Source organism: Canis aureus, chromosome 6 (genome assembly GCF_053574225.1).
Source record: "Canis aureus isolate CA01 chromosome 6, VMU_Caureus_v.1.0, whole genome shotgun sequence".
NCBI lineage: Eukaryota > Metazoa > Chordata > Mammalia > Carnivora > Canidae > Canis > Canis aureus.
Genome location: NC_135616.1, coordinates 8,493,528 through 8,515,862, shown reverse-complemented (window position 1 = coordinate 8,515,862; position 22,335 = coordinate 8,493,528). Strand labels below are relative to the sequence as shown.

The following is a 22,335-nucleotide window of genomic DNA, read 5'->3' as shown; positions in this document are numbered from 1 at the left end:
ATTCGAAATGTCATCTCAGTACATTTAGATGAGTCAGTTTTTGCACACACATTGTGTTCTGCTTTTGTGTCTCTTTCTCTCCCCTGTGTCTTCAGGGTGTGTGTGTGAGAGAGACAGATAGAGAGAGAAAGAGAGAGAGAGCAAGTGAGTGCACAGCAAATGACAGCAGCCCAACTGCATCAGCAGCTTGTCTGTGGCTATTATTTTGGAGAATGACAGAAGGACGGGATGGAGGTGAGTGCAGTGCAGTGTTGTCACAGCACGTGAGCTTGTAAGGGAGGAACTTCACAGGAATGACATGCCAAGAGAAGGAGAAGAAGAAAGTGCTGGAAGCTGAGTTCTTATTTTCTGCGTTTGCTCGTGTTGCTCTCCAGTAGCTCTTAGACCTTTAGGCTCATGGCTCTCTCTTTTACTCCAGCCCTTTGCCCTTCACCCTCACCTCTCCCCTCACTCTCCCTCCCTCCTTCCTTGGCAATGAGCAGTAACCAGACTCAGAGGAGTGTTTCCTATTTGCAAGGAAAAGAAAGAGAACCTAAGAAGAGAAGTAATCAGGGAGAAGAGAACCAGGAGAAGTGCAACAAGATGGAGATGGGAAGTATAAGAGAAAGAAGAGCTAAATAGCACTGCACAGAGGAGTGAACACTAGGACAGTGCAAATGGATAAAGGTTTCTTAAGGGGCCAAAAATTGTTCCAAGATTGATAGTGGAGATGGTTGCGTGACTGTGAATTCACTAAAAACCAATGAATTAGGAAGCCCTTGATAGCTCAGTCAGTGAAATGTTTGCTTTTGGCTCAGGTCAGGATCCTAGGGTCCTGGGATGGAGCCTCATGTTGGGCTCACTGCTCAGGGGGGAGATTGCTTCTCCCTTTGCTTCTGCCTGACAATCCCCCTGTTCGTGCTCTGTCAAATAAATAAATTAAAATCTAAAAACAAAACAAAAACAAAAACAAAAAACAATGAATTTTACCCTTAATGGGTGAATTGCATGGTATGTGAATTATGTCTTAACAAAGCTGTTATAGTTGCAAAAAGTGATGTAGGATTTGAAAAATTACATATTAATGTTTCAGAGCACACCAGCCCCTCAGCCAACTTCACCCACAGCAGAGCTGCTCTGCTAAGAGCCCTACTTCAGGCCATAAGGTCACTGACATATCGAGACTCCCTGGCAGGTGGCCTTTCCTTGCCACTAGAAATCTGTCAGATGAAGTTGAAATGCAGGAGAAAGAGATGCAGAAGACAAGAAGCAGCCTGCTGCAGGGCCACCTGACTGTTTCTCTGGAGTTTGAAGTGATGAGCATCAGTCCTTTTTTTTTTTTTTTTTTGAGTTCCTGAACACATTTTTAATTAGGGAAAACCGACAGTTAGCTAGTGGAGATGCCCACTTGTTTATCAATGTTAGAACCCAAATTCTTAACCTCATGTCACTGTAAAAACAAACCTGTCTTCTCTCTAAAATAATAATATAAACTTCTAAATCCTTTTTAAAAAAGGGACTGATCCTAATCCTAAATTCTTCGATAAACAAGGATCCTCTCTTTTCTCTGTAGTTAGTGTACTTCCAATAAAATCCTTCTCCTTTTTTTGCTTTGGCACTTCTCATTTACTAGACCAGAAAAATGCACAACCATGTCTTTTGAAGTATTTACACTGAATGTAGCACACTCTATAGCCTGTTAGTAAAGTATGTAGACAGTATACACATTATTGGTCTGCTTAAATCCTGTCTCAGTCTTAGGCCACAGAGACAGAGGTGCTGAGTAATAACTCACCTTCCCGCACACAAGGGGTGGCCATATTTTGGAATCTCTACTCCTTAGAGATTTCTGAATCAAATTGATAAAACAATTTTGTTCTGAATCTTGAGCCGTACTTAAAATATAGTAAGAATGTAAGTTACATTTAAAATACGGCCAGTATAAAAAAAAATACGGCCAGTATATATTCTCATTATTTAGAAACTTAAGAATAGAGTGTCTGGGAAGTCAGAGATGTATTTACAGAAAAAAGTTGATTTCTGGAGAGGAAATCTCTTCTCAATGGAAGTCAAATTTAAATTAATGAGAAGTAATCTTTAAGATGCATGATTGATAAAAATAGATTCTTTCTGGATCTTAGTACATTTGTGAATAATCAAGTTATGTAGCAAATTAGTGGGAGAAATGGCCTCTACAATGTCTGGGAATGCACATAGTAAATGATGAGTTTTTCCATTAGTGTTAATGAACTGTGCCTGGTTAACTCCCCAGCACATCAGAAGAACAGAGCCCAAATCATCTATCTTTCATATTTAATTCAATTTGTTTGTATATTTGCATCTTTCATTCAATGTTTCCCAAAAAGCAATTTCAGGAAAGATAAGATGATAAGAAAATACCTTATAGAGTTGTATATATTGATATCAAAACAAAGAAAATGGAAAAGAGTCTTTGGAGAACTAAAAATTGCTCTCTTGTGTTTTGCGCATGTCTGAGTGTTATCTGATTAGTATTGGTGGCTAACATATTCATACAGTAAAGTGGGAATTCCTTCCTCTGCTTTCAGAAACTGTGAGAGAGAAGAACAAAGCCTCAAAAAAGAAAGCATATTAAAAATAGTTCAAAAAGCTATACCGTATAACCACAAAACTGATCAAGCTTTGTTGCATTTAAAGCAAAACTATGACACATATATAATTGGAGGAATGTGTGAAAAAAAAAGAAAAACAAGAAATAGCAACTTGTATTTATATAACACTTCACTTCCGATATGCTGAAAGAATTACAAATAAGTATTTGATAGTGACTCTCATAGGCTCCTTGGAGTCCTGTAATTGCTATTTTTTCTTTTCTTTATTTGGTAAATATACATAATAGGACCAGATAAGGATTTTTCAAAGATATTCACTGATTGACCTGTTTCAAGAGAACTAGACCACTACCTTCCTCTGCTTCACTCCTGGGACATGCCCTATGAATAATGGACAGCTCAAAGACAATTTGATTTCACAGTCATAATTATTTTTTCAAAAGCTGTATATTTAAATCCCAGATAATAATAAACCTGAAACAAAGTGCTTTAAGTTGCTCCAGTGTACTTATACCAAGTATGGAGGAACCGGCCACATGGAACTCATTGTCATCATCTCTGCAATATCCACAGAGTATCTACTCAGAGATTAAAACCAAACTCAAATGTGAGTTCCTTCCTCTCTTTGTTCTCTTTTCCTTCTATCTAAAAATACTGAGCACCTACCATGTGCCATAAAGTGTCCTAGGTGGACATACCACACACACACACACACACACACACACACACACACACACACACAAATATAGATTTCCAATGAAGGCAAATAAAGGACAGAGGTAACTGGAAGGAGCTGAAGAAATGAGCCAGCACCACCCCCACCCTGTTAAGAAACTTCCTTTCCCTCCCCACCTTCTCCACACACTACACTGGCTGACCACTCATATCACGGTGTGAGCATCACTTCTTCTGGGAAGCTTTGTGACTGATCTGCTGCAAATTAATCTACCCTCCACTGAAACCCTAAATACTTATCTGTTCTTATTATGCAATACTTGTCATTTTCTATTTTGTATTAAATCACCTGTATTCATGTTTTTCATATATTTTCATCCTTGGCAGACAACAAGCTTCTTTTGAGTTTGTGTATATCCTTTATGACTTCTTGTAGCTTCTATCATAGTGCCAGGGACACAGCAATATTTCAGCCAATGTTTCTGGAATAATTAGTCGGTGTAATGGCCTGTTTGTGCCCCTCAACCCAATTCACATGTTGGAACTCTAATGTCCAATGTTTAGGTATTGGGGAGGGCTTTGGGAGGTGTTTAGGTCATAAGAATGGAGCCCTCATGAATGCAATTAGAGCTCTACAGAGCTCCCTCACCCCCCTTCCACCATGTGTGGGCATAACGAGAAAATACTGGCTATGAACCAGAAGGAGGCTCACACCAGAACACGACCATGCTGACACCTGGATCTCGACTTCCAGCCTTCAGAACTGTGAGAAATAAATTTCTGTTATATATAAGCCATCCAGGCTGTGGTATTTTGTTATAGCAGCCTGAACAGATGAAGACAGTCAAAAATATCACTGAAACAAAATCACATTTGAAAATTGCATCTCTCACTGCTCAATAACTACGTGCCATTTGATTTCCTCAGAGAAAAATGTCTTCCATTACTTAATTCTTTATCCTGCAATTACTGAATTTTTTTTTTAACTTAGGAAGGCTATCTTATTACTTTCCATCACATGTGTGCCAGGCACTGGGTGAAGACGCTGGGCCCAGTGATGATCAGACCCCAGTGCCACCTTCGGGAACGCTTCCAATGCTGAAGACAAGTTAATGGACCTGCAAGAGTGCTACAGGTATGCTGGGGAGGGAGCAGGGCATGCTTTGGGGGCACACATGAAGGCACACAACACAGACAGGGGGAGCCATGGAAATCTATGAATGATGTCTAAGTTTTGTTACAACGAGTAGGGGCTCACCCAAGAGAAGTGTATGCATGAAGAGAGACTGCAAGAGGATTTCCGGAAGTAGGAAAAGCACATTCAGACACGGTGAGCCTGGAAATCTGTACACAGCTGGAGTTAGATGTGCCTTATAAGCCATGTTAATACTTTTTTGAGGAACAGAAAGCCACAGGTGGTGTTAGAAGCAGAGTGGTAAGACCGTCTGCTTAACGTTTGGGAGACCAGTCTGATTGCAGCAAGGGAATCAGACAGGAGAGAGCTGACCAAGTCACTGAGAAAGAATGGCATGAAGTAAAGTGACACAATTGAGACCATTTAGGAAGCAGAATCTACTGACAAGACCAGGTGACTGACTACATGCCAGGTCTAAGGAGGCAGGACAGGGTAAGGATGCTTTCTTACAACGCAAGTCAGGTAACTGGATAAATGACCATATCATGCACTGAAATTCTGCTGGGGGCAATGAATACAGCTTTGAACAAAACAAGACTGAGGCACCAGGCAAGCATCCAAAAGCTGGTGCATTGGGCAGCTGGCTATATAGGTTTCTGCTCAGGAGTGTCTTAGACTAGAGGTATATGGGAAGTCATGAGCATTTAGATGTCACTGAAAACATGGTAGTGATCAGGCCATGAGTTTATAGAATAAGCAGGAGAGAAGTGGTTTTCAGCCCCTGTGCACACTGGAACCACTTTGAGACCTTTAAGGCAACCCCACAACCTGGGTCTCACTCCACGTCAGTAAAGTCAGTGCTCAGCATCAGGGCTTGTACAAAGCTTCCCAGGTGATTCCATCCACAGACAGTGTGAAGAGTCCCTGAAGTGGAGTGATGAGAGGGAGGGACTCTGGGAAAGAGCATGATAGGAGTAGGTCATGTAGGAAGCCAACAAGGAAGACTAAGAAGAAAGAGAAGGACATAGAAGGTAATGTTTCGGAAACCAGGCAAAGAGAGGTCAGGAACAATCTCTGCAGAAAAGCAGGACCTGGAGAGGGACAGAAATGACCACAGGGTCCAGCAACAAGGGGGTAGCAGGTGACCGAGGGAAGTAGCCTCAGAGGGCCAGGTGGACAGAAGCTCCATGACACACCTGAAGGGGTGCTGGAGGGGCAAAAAGGGAGGGACACAGCACCCCTTGGCATATCTGAAGGTGAAGGCTAGAGGGGGGACATGGAAAAAGTTAAAGAGGGACTTGAAGAAAGTTTTTTTTATTTTAATGTAAGAGATTTAGGTATGTTTAAATTTTTATTTTTTTGTTGGATGTTTCCTATATACAAAAAGACCAAAATACATATGTATTTTGTCTAAAACATAACTATAAACAAATACCTGCATACCTGGCATCATGGCCAAGAAACAGAACACTGCCAGCACTGCAGAGTCCCCAGTGGGTCCTGTGTCAATCCCTTCTTCCCTCTATCATTTCTTTGCTTTTACTTATAGTTTTACCAGCTTTGTGTAGATCCCTATACAATAGAATTTGGTTTCGTCTGTTGCAAAACTTTATAAAACTTGCATCATGTAGAACACACATTGTTTTGATGTTGCTTTCTTCACTTAACATGATATTTGGAGAGTCCCACACGTCCCTGTGTCTGGTTGTAGTTATTCACGTTCTCTGCTGTGTAGTGTTCCTTTCTGCAGATATACTAAAAGTATGTTTAGATTTTGTGGGGAAGATGTCCTTAGAAGGGAAGTGATTGATTTATAGGCAGACGGGTGATGAGGGCTGGGGGCAGGTTCACACACCGGTGCGGAGCAGGAGGACTCCTCTGTTCTGCCCAAAGGAAGGAGGCATGACTGGACAGCGATTTTTTTTCTGTAGGAGCTGAGGTCTGAGGCAGGGAGCAGAAGAGCTGGTGAGGCAAGGGACAGGAAGGACACAGAAATTCTATGCAATAGCTACAGTAAGGGAAGTGCGCAGAACCCCCCCTCCCCGCCCCCCAGAACGTGTGAGCCCAAGCAAGGGTGGCAGGGCCTCAGCTGGCCTGACCAGTGGCCCTAGCTGTAGCATTTCCACAGCAGTCATTGACCGCTTCCTGGATTTAACAGCAGGGGAGGGAGGTGGTACTGAGTGTAATGATCAGCACAAATCCCTATATTCAAATCTGGCTCTGCCATTTCTTGAAAAACCAATGGCCAATCCTCTGAAACCAACCATGGTTTCCTCATCTATAAAATGGAGATAATATGTATCATGAGATTCTTTTTGTGACAGTTAAATATAGCATCATATATCAAATTCTTGGCACACAACAGAAACCTAATCTTTAAGTGTCAAGAATAAAAAAAAAAATTCTCAGTGGATTATTAACAATGAGACCACAATGTCATTGTTAGAAATTAAGTACTCTCGATATCCATATCCTGAACTAGCTGGAGAGCACTGATAACCTCACAGAAAGAATGCCTAAGACTCTGTATTAGTAACATGAGAAGGAAAATCTAGCCTTTACTTTTACTATAGAAGTTATCTTAGTGGTAGACAGTCACCAGCATAGGCACCCAAGAAAAACAACCACCAGGATGAACACAGACCCGAAGGCAACATGAAATGTCTACTCTCAATCTCTTTTCTGAGAGGCTATGAAGGCAGAGCCAGGAAAGGTTGGAATCCTTTAGGAGCATGGCGGTGGCTCCAGTCACAATATTAGTCTAATCTGTCAGCCTTCATCCTCCACTATCACTGCCCAAGTCCCAGCTCCAGATATTTGAAATTTCATGCAACCACACACACATTTGTTCTGCATCTTTGCTACTCTTTCTTCCTGGAACACACCTTCTTTGTCCCTTTGCTTCATTAAATCTTACTCATCCTTCAGTACTTAAGGAAGATACCATTTTTTCTGGGACACTTCTCTTGAAACTCTTCGATTAGCTCCAGGTACCCTCACAGGACCACCCACACAGAGCTACCCAAACATACTATTCTCATATCATTTAACTAGCATTATAGATATTATTCATCTCCTCTCCTAGACTGTGAGCTTCTAGAACAGGAACAGATCTATACACTGCAAAACGTTGGGCATATAAAGAGCATTCAATAAATTCTTGTTCAGAAAGGATGAAAACTGTATGATCAAGAGATATACATAAGCCATCCCACATGATATATTTTTATTAAAGGCATAAATAATTCTTTTTATTGAACATCTAAACACAAAATTTTAACTGTTTTTTAAGGCATACATTTCTACAGTGTTTTTTCTCTTTAGTACCTAGCTATTCTTTTCAAGAGAAACCCTTAAAACACATAAAAATTTCATCAGCCACTTACATGGCCTTATTTTTAAATAATGTTAAGTAACACCAGAAGTCACTGATTACATGAACACCAAGAACACTTTGTTCTTCTTGAACCCTGCCATCTGTTTTCATGTGTTATAGAAGAGCAGGACTTCAATCGCACACAAATGTTCACGTCAAGGTCCAGCTATATATTTAAATTTATCTAGTACTTCCTAAGGATCCTAGTGCAGACTGTTTTGTTACCAGAACAGCATCCTTCCCCGCAAAGAGCCTCCTTTCCAAGCCCGACCCACACCTCTACCAGAGTGGCCCGCAGCCAGCCCATTGCCGAGTTCCCACCACTTACTGACAACCCTAATTATACAGTCACAGATAACGAGGGAGAGCACTGGTTTCTCTTGCCACCAGTGTCTAGGCTTGATGTTTTAGAAGGACGGTAGCCAGAGAACACTGTGCTGAAATCCTTAGCACTTATCCCCGTGAACAAAGATTAGAACCTGTTGGAAGCGACTGTCAAAAGGAGCCATCCATGATCTGCTACAAGCGCAGGGGCGCCAGAGTGGCTGCCCACACGCAGCTGGCCCGGAAATGCCAGGCGCCGGCTCAGAGGTTTTCCTTGTGCATGGGCTCTAACACCAGTTTGCTGTTTACTGGAACATGGCTCTCAGTTCCTTTTTAAAAGACGGTGTTAGTGTTTCTGAATTACCAGCAAGGAATTCTTAGATAAACGTGTGGGATGCGAGAAAGAGGCAGGGTGTCAGGCTTGTGTGCATGTGGATTCCTGTTCAGGAAATACTCAGAGTAGTGGTATATCCTATTCTGTTCTGAGATTTTGTCATCTATTTTACAAGCTAGTTTAAATAGCACAGAAACCTGGCCAAATACCATTTGATGGAAGACTCATGCCCACTGTGTGCATGAAAGACTTAATTCCAGGATAAAACCATGGTTTTCCATGAAATAGAAATCTTATTAGAAGCATTTAAGTCTGCTTTCATTATCCTGATATCCTTCCCTGCAAGATCTCTTGTCTCATAGAAGGAAAAGTCATTTCTCTACCTCACTCAATGTTTGGCATAAAGGAAGCAAAAAGAGAACAGCAGTGGGTAATATACTCCAGAACATAGGGCTCTTAATTGCTTGTTTGGTAAAATTTCAACATTTTATTCTGTTCTATTTGTTTATTATTAACCCATGATAGAGACATGCAAAGCAGATTACAACCTAAGATGAGCACTATGGACTGTGAGGTTCCAGTGAAGGCATAGGTGGACACAGGTGCGTTTACAAGTCACTAGACAGACAGAGCAACACCAGGCCTTAGTACTGGCTACCTGCCTCCTGAGCTGGTTGACCGCCCCGGGGCCTGAATGAGGCCATGAACAGCCTGCACCCTGGATGTGTCTGCTCTCTCTGCCCTGCCATTAGAGGTCTCTGGAGAGGTAGGAAAGGCCGGGCGGCTTCCTTCCAGCTCAATGTCACTGACTGACACGTCAGACTGTCGAGGGTCCACATACAGAAACATGTGGGGATGTCTGCAGGGAGGGCCACTGCAACACTGCTGAGGTAACCTTTCCTTGCAAGCTTTTTTTTATTGACATAGACCTTACATTCAGAATGCATAGATTGTAAACTGTTTTTACCAACTGAACACACTTGTCATGTGCACCAGATCAAGAAACAGAATCTGGCCCCAGAAACTCCTTCCTCCTTTTTCCAGTCACACCCCCAAGGGTAACCAGAGCCCTGAATTTTTATATAGTCTGTTTTTGTATCTTATATAAATGGAATAATTTGGTATTTACTGTTTGTGTTTGGCTCAGAGATTTCAGTCAACGTTACATTTGTGAGCTGCATCCACACTACTGTGTATAGTTAGAGTCGGTGTGTGCTCACTGCTGTACAGCAGCCATTATGTGAATGTGCCATGATTTATCCCTCTGCTGTTGGTAGGCATCTGGTGAATTCAGGCTTGGGCTATTATAAATGGTGCTGTTACAGACATTCCTGTACAGGTCTTTTAGTGAACTTATGCACACATTTCTAGTGGGCATATAACCAAGCAGAGAATAGACATATTTTTTAAAACAAATTTTAGTATTCACTACATAATTGATGTTTACCACATTGTATAAATGGCCTCCAAGATCAAAGCGTAGTTTATTATATCTGAATTATCTGTCCTCCATTCATACTTAAACCTTCTGCAGCGCATTATTATAATTGAGGTCAATGGCACTGTGTCTATTTTAGTAATCAGCATGATCTTTTGGTATACATAGCACCACATTATTTACTTTGTATTATTGCTCTGACATTTCTAATGCAGTCCTAAACCATCCTCAATTGCACCCACTGTTATCACTGAAGGAATGAGAAAATTCACTAATCGCAGCTAGTTCTTATAAATAGGCAATGTACCTCTGCCATCTGGCTCCACATAAAGATGAGCAAATGAATATTAAATCTGACATATGTAGGCACTGAATTATAATAACAGAAATTAGAGTATGTATATCATCAAGATGAGAATAATTGAGACAAAGGGGTAATGAAAATCATACCTAGCTTAGTATTTTCACAACCAGAGCCTTTATTTCAGATTTCTGATTCATAAGGTTTTTACTGATAGTTCAGGTTTTACAAGAAATATTTGAATTGCTCCACATATCAAAGAGGAGGCAGACATTCAGGAAGCTCACATTCTTCTTTATTGTCTAGAGCAAATTATGAGCAACAACCAAAATTGTCTTTAAGAGTCCCCTTCCGGGGATCCCTGGGTGGTTCAGCAGTTTAGCACCGCCTTCGGCCCAGGGCGTGATCCTGGGGTCCCGGGATCGAGTCCCACATCGGGCTCTCTGCATGGAGCCGGCTTCTCTCTCTGCCTGTGTCTCTGTCTCTCTCTCTGTGTCTCTCATGAATAAATAAATAAAATCTTAAAAAAAAAAAAAAGAGTTCCCTTCCTTCTGTGTGTGTGCATATATGTGTGTTTGTGTGTGTATATTCTGGAGCTGGGAATCAAAAATGTACAGTTTGGAAGGGATCCTGAAGATCATTTTGTATTGCTTTTCCCTCATGAGGAAACTTTTCTTAACAGTCTTCTTAACAGCTGATTATCCAGATGGAATAAGTTTGTGGGTAGTTTTGTCTTGTCAATTCCCTTTCTGACCTAAATCTTCCTTATCTATAAGTCAAAGACATAATTTCAACTAGCACTTCAGTTCTACACATGCATCCAGAAGTAGTTATAAGTGAACATCACCCACTTGCCAGCTGTGTGTGCCACAAGAAGACACAATTTTTCCAGGACTCACTTTCTTCATTCATAAAATAGAGACAATAAAATTTATATCATAGGGCTGCTCTGTGTATTAAGATGATGCATGTGAAAACATTCTGCGAGTGGTTACATGATATGCAAATACAACATGTTATTAATTGGTATTTTTATCTTGTATAAGAGGCTCTTTCCAAAGGAGAAACATCAACATTCAAATTTTGTATCAAACTTAGTCCACCCTATTGTTTGCACTGCAAGTAACTTCCAAAAATCAGATATACTATCAGCATTATCCTCATAGACAAAAGGCAGACAGGCCTTGGCTATATAACCTTTTAATAGTGGTACTTATCTAAAAATTAAGAAAAGAGTCTCCAAAAGAATGACATATTTTGGCTTTATCTATAAGAAAGAAATCACACAGAATGACAAACTAGTCTTAGGATGTTATTTCTTAGGGGAAGAAAAAAATCCATTTTAAATTAAATTATAGAGTTTCCTATGCATTTAGATTAGCAAGAACAAGCTGACAATTTGAGCAAATCAAGGAAGTCACAGCAAACTAAGTGTGTGGCATCATATTCTTTTCTGCTGTGCCTAGTAGATAATGGAAGGATCATTAATCTTGATTCTTGAAGTGTCTTTAGGAAAGGGACTATTTCAATCCAGTTATTTCTACTAGCAACAGTTTTGTAGTTATGGGTTTACATTTGGAATACAGATCCTGAATGCAAGATATTCACATTTTAACACATAGTGAAATTTACATATGAGTAAGTTCCTTGCAATCGTAGTAAGTTCTGTTCAGGCAGTATGCTTTAGTTCTTAAGAAGATTATGTTGATAAATATCACTTAGAGTAAACAGTATGGTAGGTGATCTAACTAAGAAGGAAATGACAAATCATGTCCAATCACCTTTTTTTTTCTGATTGGAAAACTGAGGCCCAGGGATGATGTGAGCTTACCCTTTGTCTAACCACTTGAAATTAAAAAAGTATTCTTAAATTACTTTTAATTAAGGGCTACATGCACTTGAAACTTTTTATTTTGAAAAAAACAGATGGAGAAATGAAACATTCCAGGTAGGTGATAAAGGAATGAGTTAGGGGCAGATGGGGCTAGGCAGGGAAAGATAAGGGAAAGTCAGGCTCCCAGGAATCTGTGGGCTCCCATAAACCTCAAGGACACCAAAAGGCCAAGAGTCAGGCTTCTACCCCCCCAAGAAACAGAGATAAGACAGTCAAAACAGACAAAAACAAACCTGGCTCCCTAGCTCCAAAATGTGAGGGTTGATGGTTACTAAGTAATCACAGAAACTCACCAGACCAAATAAATAAATCATTACGGTGTTATCAATAGTCCCTGCTCAAACTATGACTGCACAAGAATCTCAAGGCCGTGGGCTCCCTGGCTAGGTTCTCAATAAAAGACTGCCACCAAAAGCCTTCAGTGGCAACCCTGTCAGGACATCTCTCACTTCTGAGAGATTTCTCTGTATTTCTGCTTAATAAACTTCCATCGCTTTGCTCACTCTCCGTTGTCTGCGAGATTCATTCTTCGACTACGGGAGACAAAAACCTAGGTCTCCCGTATCATAGAGATGATTACGTGTCAAGATCAGCTAAGAATTTTGCATCTGAAATGTATGTCCTAATACTTGCTTAAAAGGAGCCACTGGAAGTAGTACATGGTGATGGAGATGAATGAGAAGGGCCAGGAAAGTTTGCAAGGAGGTGTAATAGAACACCCATATGCACCTAATATCAAACTAGCTTTATCTCAGGATGCAGTGGGAAAGAATGACAAACTGCAAGCAATGAGAAAAAAAAAGAGAGAGATGAAAGACAGATGCAGAGGATCCAATGTCATTTAAAAGAAATTTTAGAAGAATATAGAGAGCATATAAACAAAACCTTACAAAATATTTGGAGAAAGATGATTGGATATGAAAGAGGATTTTGACATAAAAACTGTGAAAGAACATATAGTAGTACAGGTAAACTAAAAAAAAAAAAACCCAAAAAACAAAAAAATCATATCTAGACATATGCAGGGAAATTTTAAATTTCATATATATGTAAACACATAAAGATATTCTATAGGAAACCTTGACAAAAGGAGCGCAGACTACCTCTGCCACCATCAGTGGGACTGGCATTAGACTTTGCCAACATGACAGGAACCAGAAGGTGATAGGAAGCAACGCTGATGAGACTTTGAAGGAAAAGGTCTGGGCTTAAGACATCTATCTCCTCTCAGACAGATTTCATGATAAAGGTGCACAAAGATTTTAAATATAACATGCAGGTGCCACAGACAAATTAAAACAAACCTTGAAAAGAACTGTGCCAGAACAAGGAATAAAAGACATTAAATCAGTAAGTAAGTGAAGGGGATTAAGGAGTACACTTGCCGTGATGAGCACCAGGTGATGTATGGAAGTGTTGAATTACTATATTGTACACCTGCAACTAACATAGCACTGTATGTTAACTAACTAGAATCAAAATAGAATCTAAAAAATGCAAAAACTGCATCGTAAAGGGCTGAAGATACCACTGGGACCAGTAAAATATATAGAAATAAGGGTACAGGGTTGTTTTAAGTATGACTGTAAAATTGTTTGCTCATTTTTGTTCTTTCCAAGAATTGATTCTATAGCTTAAAAATTGAAAAGAAAGAAAAGAGTATGGTATTATAATCTCAAGTTCAATTAATACAAGTAGGTATGGTGGATTAGGGAAAAAAGAATAGCATTTAGTGTTTCAAGTTTTACAAAGGAAAGCCAGACTAACGTTTTTTTCAAGTTTTACAAAGGAAAGCCAGACTAACGTTCTATTACTTTGACAGTTGCATAAACATAGTTTAGGAATGCATTGGAAAATGTCAGACTAACCATTAGAAAAACTAAAGACCTTCCTTTTATTTATTAATTTAAAAAATTTTTAAGACCTTCCTTTTAGAACTTACTAACCAACAACAAAATGCTCTAGGAAAAGGAAGGGAAAAATGAAGGAAGGTGCCTTCCCTTGCCCGACAACCATCATTTAAGAAAAAAAAAAAAAAAAGGGAAAAACTATGGCATAAAAGAATATGCACAATTTATATAACAATTATAACAATAACTGCAAATAGGTCAAATTCTGTTATCAACAGAGGGACTCTTATATGGGATTTTACTTTTAAGACAGTTATATGCTTTTCACAAAAAGCACACCCAAATAAAATGACGTGAAAGGCTAAAAATAATAGAATAGACAAATATTTTCTGAAAATTAAAAAAAAATCCTGCTTGGCACTATTAATATGACATAATGCAGAGAACAGGGAAAAAATAAGGATGAAGAGTCATTTCTAATTAATACAGAATCCATAATACACACAATGATCATAAAACTTTTGTACCAAATAATATCTAATTAATATACCTGAGAAATTTTTAACAAAAGGAGAAGTTGTATATGCTGTCTTGATTTTACTCATGGAAAACACACATATATGACAAAGTCTGAAAAATGAAACAGATTTAAGGCATATAAGTTTGTGGTTGGAATATGAGTGGTTTTTATTTATTCTTGAATACTTCTGTACATTACCCAAAGTTTTACTATTGACCATGGATTAATTCTTCAATAAAATGGTATCAATTCAAAGTAACATGGTAAAATTTCTAATTTTTAAGAGAATGGACTTTGTCTATATTTTACTTTGATTTTTTAAATTTTATTTTATTTTGGTTTTTAAGGTGATTTAAACTAACCAGATATCATCATTTTAGCATACCATTAATTTCCATAATCTGGTCTCACACAGAAATAAAGTAAAAGTCACATCTACTTTCATCATAAGGATACAATTTCTACAGCCTTGGCAATCCATGTAATTTGAAATTTTGTACTTAATAAAATCCTTAGAGTATGCCAAAGGATATAGTCTCTTTGGAAATCAGTGCCTCAACTGCTATAAAATTAAGCATTCAATTTATGCAACCTTCTTTAAAGAAAGGGAAAAAAAAAACAGAATTCTTACACAATTATTTCCCAATGAGTAAAATCAGACGTGTACATTAACCTTCAAGAATTCTAAGTAATGGAGAGAAGTGATTTAAAGACCTGAGGCTGATCTTTCATTACTTTATCAATTCTTTTACTAAATTGAGTAATTAATCATGTTATTTTGAGAATTAAAAGTGTTACCCAAAGTCAGATCCTCTTTTTCTTTTTACTTATTAAAGTAAAAATACATCTTCAAGTTTATTGTTAAATTTCTACCCAGTTCAATTTCACTATGTGGTTACATAAAGTCAAAGAAAATGACAACCCAAGCGACAAAGGAATTAGATAAACGTGAACACATGTCATAAAGGTACTCTCTTGGGATCCCTGGGTGGTGCAGCGGTTTGGCGCCTGCCTTTGGCCCAGGGCAAGATCCTGGAGACCCGGGATCGAGTCCCACGTAGGGCTCCCGGTGCATGGAGCCTGCTTCTCCCTTCTCCCTGTGTCTCTGTCTCTCTGTCTCTCTCTCTCTCTCTGTGTGTGTGACTATCATAAATTAAAAAAAAAAAAAAGGTACTCTCTTGGCATGATAAAGTTTTAACTGAAGGTGACAATAAATTAAGAAGTACTGTGCATATAAAATTAAAATCATGCCTTTGAAAATCCTTTTGAACACAGTATTCCAATCAGCCACTACAAATTCATAAATTTACAGAGCCAATAAAAAGACATTCTACACAATCTTTTATTTTCTATGGATATGGAGGAGAAAGTGCTATTATGATAAGGTAAAACAACAACAGAGAAATAAAATTATATAATATTAGCTTAACTATTATTTGGAGGGGGGTAAATCAAGTTTTAAAACTAAGAAAATATGACAGATTGGAAAATTAAATTTATCCTTTCTCTTTCATAATAAATCCCTCCTTTCATTTCTTTTTTTTTTAAGATTTTTATTTATTTATTCACGAGAGACAGACAGAGAGAGAAAGAGAGAGAGAGAGGCAGAGACACAGGCAGAGGGTTCCATGCAGGGAGCCTGACATGGGACTCGATCCTGGGACTCCAGGATCATGCCCTGGGCCGAAGGCGGCGCTAAACCGCTGAGCCACCAGGGCTGTCCTCTTCTCTCATTTCTTAAAAAAAAAATCAAATAAATGAATGAGAGGGTATAAATGCATAAACACAAAACAAAAGAGAAAAAAATGACAACAGATAAGTCGATATATTTTTTAAGCTGGAAAATGGATAAGGCGACAGCCAAGAGTCTGCAGAGAGAGGATGGCATAAAAGCACCCAGGAAATGTTTGGGAGCATTATGTCTGCTGGAAGGAACTTACTCAGAAGAGGAAGTTCACTGCTGGTGGCGGGCTCCTTGGCCATGGCTGGGTCCCTGCCTGACCAGTTCATGAAACTCACCAAGCAGGCAGGCCCCAAACATGCATGCAGAGGTGCGTACCAGATTTCTGATGCCTCGTTCTCAAGAGTGAACATGGAGAAGGGACTGCTGAGATTACAGAAATGTCCTTCATATAACAGAAAGAAGCCAACCAACCTCACCAAAGCCAAGTCAAAACACAAGTATCTGGGTGGAGGGGAAAAAAAAAAAAAAAAACGGTGCAGGGAGCAGGAAAACAACAGCCTCAAATACTGTCAGAGAGTTTAAAAAAAAAAAAAAGACACACGATCCATCAAATAAGAACAGGATGCAATAAAAGTAAAAATAAAAAAAAATCAGAGAATAAGGATGTGTTTTGAGAAACCGAAAAGATAAATCAGAGTATAATTAAGAACTTCAATCAAAGGAGTGTAAGTCAAGGTTGAGGAAGTAGTCCATAGAAAGGAACAAAAGACAGGGAAATTCAAGCTGGAGGAGGACATGGAAGGGCTGGTGCGGGCACGCAAGCAGAGCACACAGAAAGGAGGTATCACTCAAGAAATACCACAGGAACATTTCCCAGAAACAAAAGGCCTGAGTTTGCAGACTGAATCTATGAATGCAAACTCATTTCAGAACACCACTGATAAAGAGAAGGTCCTGAAATCCAGGGCCTGAAATTCTTGCAGAGGATGGGGTGGAGGAAGAGGAAGACCAAGCTTTTCCTGAAGTGAAATTTGAAAGGCAGCTGACTTCTGGTACACAGAGGGAAAATGGAGTGATATCTTCAATATTCTGAAGCTGGAATTCTATCCATAAGTCAATGACTATGGTTAAAGAGAAAGAAAAGATATTTTTGATATTAAAAACAAACAACCCAACTACTACCTCCCACAAATCCTACCCCAAAAACTAGCTAGGAGAAAATAAACCAGGGAAAGACTTGAAACCCAGGAAATAAAGCATGTGACAGAAAGGAAGGCAAGGGAATCCCAGGAAGGAGGCTCCCTACGGAGAAACCGGTTCACAGTGGAGGGAAGGCAAGGACAGGGAGCTGGGGAAGGTCACCAGGAGTGGGGAAATGATGACTAGGCAGGCCACTAAGGGGCCCAACTGTGGCTGAGAGAGACTTAGGAGGAGAGTTGGAGCCTGGGTGGCAGGGCTGGGAGGGATCAGAGGCTGGATGCAGGAGTTTGTGCGCAGAGGCCCTACTGCCACCCACCTGCGGAGTGTTTGCTCAAAATGCACCCAATGGGCAGGAGAGCAGCACAGCAAATTCTTGAAGAGGAAAATCTACTTCTAAGAATGCCAGGAGATCAAGAGCCAGAGAAGTTCAATAGGCCCCAATCGCATACCACATATACATACATCACACACATACACCTACACCACATATACACACACACACCCCCACACCCCCACAAAATCCCCCCAACACATACTACGCTACACCGACACCCACACCCTATCTGCACTCACACACACACACACATCACACATGTGTACACACCACATTCACACACACCCCACACATACATACATTCTATGAAACCCACATACCGCACTGGCAAAATAGTTCATAAATCATGAACAGAGGCTGAGTTGTGCCGTAAATTTCCATGAACAGCACTCAAAATGTATAGTGATGTCCTCACTTGTGAGCAGTAGATGTCCTTTTTTTCATTTGTGTGGGGTTTTTTTTGTTTGTTTTAATTTGTATTCTTTATGGTGCAACGCCAGCAATGTGTGTCCTGTATGCCACACAGGAACACTGGGGCAAGAGGTCTTTGCCTTGTGACAATACCTGGCTCTCTGTGTAAAGAATGTAATTATTAGCTCCTAAATAAATTACCTTTGTATGTTTTCTTTAAGATTTATATTTATTGAGACAGAGAGCAAGAGAGAGTGAGAGCAAGAGAGCAAGCGAGCGAGCACAAGTGGGGTGAAGGGTAGAGGGAGAGGGAGAAGCAGGCTCCCCTCTGAGCAGGGAGCCTGATGCAGTGCAGGGCTGTATCCCAGGACCCCAGGATCATGACCTGAGCCAAAGGCAGACGTTTAACCAACTCAGCCATCCAGGTGCCCCATCTTTGTATGTTTTATGACGCAGAAGTGGATCAAGTCTTTCTGAGTCTATGTTCTACTCATTTATTATTTTTAAAGATTTTATTTATTCACAAGAGACATAGAGTGAGAGAGAGAGGCCAAGATACAGGCAGAGGGAGAAGCAGGCTCCATGCAGGGAGCCTGACGTGGGATTTGATCCCGGGTGTCCAGGATCACAACCTGGGCGGAAAGTGGCGCTAAACCGCTGAGCCACCCGGGCTGCCCCATGTTCTACTCATTTAGAAAGAACAAATTCTTGTCTAATCCCAGACCCTGGCTTAAAGTAAGTTTACAACTTAGAGTCCCAATATTGTCATCTTTAAGTATTTCTATATTTCTGTGTTAACAAACACACCTACTCCATTTTATTCACTATGTAAATTCATTCAAATAACATGCAAATTGTGTGATAATTGTGTGCCAAAAGTCCTATTTTCATACAGATAAGAACTGATGCAATTTTTCTCAAATAATGGCTTATACAGATTTCACATGAACTCTAAGCAGCTTTGAATATTACTGTTAACTCCTTGACTATTTCAATGAAAACTAAAGTAAACCTGTCTGAAATCCATCTAAAAAGGACACCAAGAGTCCACCTGATTGCTTAAAGTGATGTATTATTTTCAACTGTCATCAGCTGTATCCTGATGCCACAGCACTCCTTGTCAGCTCTATAAGACACCGACAACTTATTTAAAGAGAATTGTTTACTTCCTTTCAAAACATCAAACCTTCAATATCAAAATCAGAAATTCTGACATCAAATGGTAAAAACAAGGCTCCCTCCTCGCAAGCACTTTGTTGCCTAGGAGGATTTTGTAGAAGAACAGCTAAAATCACTGTCCTCCTTAACGTGCGGCACTCTACTTCCAAGTGTTCCCTAAGGCTTGGGAAGCAGAGGTCAACTGAGCTGTTTTATGCAGACCTCAGTGAAGCTGGAGGGGTTTCTGGTTTTATTATTTTCTTCCTTTTTTTAGATGTAAAAATACTTGTCTAAAACTCTTCTAGAGACTGTAAAAAGCATTTTGTAGAAGGATGACTACTTGGTAAAGGTACCTATTTATGATAAGAGAAAAAATAATTTTAGAATATGCAAGTCTAACCTAACATGCTTCAGGAAACTCAAGCTAGGGATGATTATAACAATGATTATAACAATATATCCAGGGCTCTGGGAGAATGCAGCATTTTAAAATTTTCATCTCCTGCTTAACATCTCACTGACAAACAAGAAGGAAAATGTACAAAGACAACTTTGGGTGTGTTAGAGCAAATTCCCAGCAGGTGTAGTTAGGGTGTGTGTGTGTGTGTGTGTGTGTGTGTGTGTGTGTCTGTAATATTCTCAACAGATTATCACCAAAGACACATACTGAAGAACGATATTTTTCATCCTAGAACTATGAAAAATTAAGACAATAACTGAAATGCATGAACACAAAGACCAGAGAATATGAATGATTTATCAAACCAGTTCTTGCCCAATTAGTTCCAAGAGAATTTAAGCAAATTCTTATTAAGTTATACTCATAGTTACATTAGTACATGGATTAACTTAGCAAATGATATTCAGAATGTGATTACCTGAAGAGAATTGAAAACAAGAGTTGGTGGTTTAAAAAGAAATCAATGTATGAACTAAAAATGGATAGTCAGTCAATGAGTAACTAACATCTGGAGGCTAACCTTGATAAAGACAAGACCTGTGATTGGAAATGGTTAAAGCAAGAGAGGAATATCTGTGGGTACTGGAGCTAACCTGATATTGTCCATGACCTCCACCCTCCATGACTGCTTTACAATCAACTGTAATCTGGCCATAAGCTTGTCCTCATTCTTTGAATACAAAATAGTATTAAATATAATAAAAGCTCTTTCCATAGGTAAGTCAGAATTTGTCTGACAGTTTTAATGCCTTTTAAGTTCTAAATGCAAGTTCAAAACCTATCCAGTTGTCTCATTTTTATCTTTTCCATTCTAGAGAGAAGCTCATCACAGGTAGTCATTGCTTATTATTTTTCTTTTCTGAGATAATGGAATCATTAAGCTTTTGAAGACTTTTACTTACAGAAGCCCTGCTCTAGCATAACAATGTCTAGTGTAGGAGAATAGCCAAGACCTAATCACGAAGATGATGTCCCGAGCACCCCTATGAATCATGAGGTCTGGAGAATGAATGCCTTGTGCTTTCTATCTAGCTCCCTAAAAATGTCTATCACATATGATACATTTTTTCTTAAGCTTCACAGAATGTCTTTCCTTAAACTCTACTTCCATATTCTTCTAGTTTCTTCACAAGTTCTGAGGCCAACCTTTAAAGGATACTTGGTGGATGGAGAAAATCATGTCAGATACTCTCAATTTAATTCACAATTAGATCCTACAAATAAGACAACGATTGGGTCTCTCTGTGCCATCCTGAATGAGAAAAGCTTCTGGGAAGCTGCTGGGACAAAGTGGAGCACATCCATTGTGACTCTGTTCACAATGTTTTCAGAATCCAGGCAGGGAGAGGCAAGTGAGCCACACAGAAACAGTGTGGGAGGCAAGTCAGCTGTGATGAAATGGAAGAAGATACCTTGACTGAGCTACCTGGCAATCTTACAGAGCTGTCTAGGGTGATACTTGTTATCTCAGCCCCAGTGCCTGAGGAGGGTAAACTCAACAAAACACTAAGGGATAGACCAGCCACAATATTACGGTCTTGCTAACTTGCAGGATAATGACCCGAGTTTTGAAAGAAGCACTAACTTTTCATCTGGAAATACTTGCTACTCAAAAATCTACTGTGAGAAGGAAGAACATGGTAAACACTCTCAGGGCTATTTTATAGAATTTTCTGTGCCATCCAGTATGGTAGCCACTGGGTACACCTGACTAAGTGTCACTGAGCAACTGAGGCCTTAATTTTGTTTAAATTTTAATTAATTTTAATGTAAACAGACACATATTACTAGTGACTAATTATATTGGGGTTCGCAGCTCTAGATTAAAAAAAAAAAAACATCATGTAAAGAACACACAAGAAAAGCCTGAGGAAGATTCTTCATAGCCATATATACCCCTGGGGATGTCTGAAAAGTGGTTCTATCTGCTCCAACAGGGTCCTCACCTAATACAGAGCTCCCTCCCAAATGGTGTGATTACCCCCTTAGCCTCCTTCTTTATGTCCTTTACTCTCTTTTCCTCCTTTCCCCCACACAACACCACAACATCTCCAGCGAGTTCAGCCCCACTCTCCTGGTCCGTGACTCCTACACATTTCCCCAAGTACCCAAGATGTTGGCACATCTTAATTCTCTTTAATGGATTCTATATCTATATCTATCTATATCTATATCTTTTTCTCTTAAGTTTTAATGTTATATTTACACATATAACATATTCATTTATGCTATTTGGGAGTGTTTACCATTATTTCTTATAGTAACATTTGCTTTAATTTAGAAATGTTTTCAGCACTGGTCTCCAGGATTGCAACCACCTGATAAAGCAAGGACTTCCATTTGGATCTCTTTTATTCAAACAAATACTTTCTTCCTTCACATATCACATAACTTATTCTTTTCTCTTTATACTTATTGTTTTATGTATTTAAACAATTTTTTTAGTTTACATATTCTATAACTAGATCACCAATATGAATAATTCATCTATACATTATTTTACCAATTGATGGGAACAGAAAAAGCAGTAGGGACTTAACAGACTTATTTATACATACTTTTTCTTACAAGCACTATCTTCTCTATACTATTACAAAATATTGAAAACATGGGTATATGCTGCAGTATAACTTCACACTTATTACTTTCTGTTCTATCACAGAATTATCTC

The 22,335-nt window shown here is 39.3% G+C and overlaps 1 protein-coding gene across 14 annotated transcripts in view; it reads right to left on the bottom strand.

The window, feature by feature from the left end:
• Positions 1 to 22,335, bottom strand: part of L3MBTL4 (L3MBTL histone methyl-lysine binding protein 4) — a 498,239-nt gene that overhangs the window by 144,293 nt on the left and 331,611 nt on the right. The gene's annotated exons all lie outside the window — the stretch shown is intronic.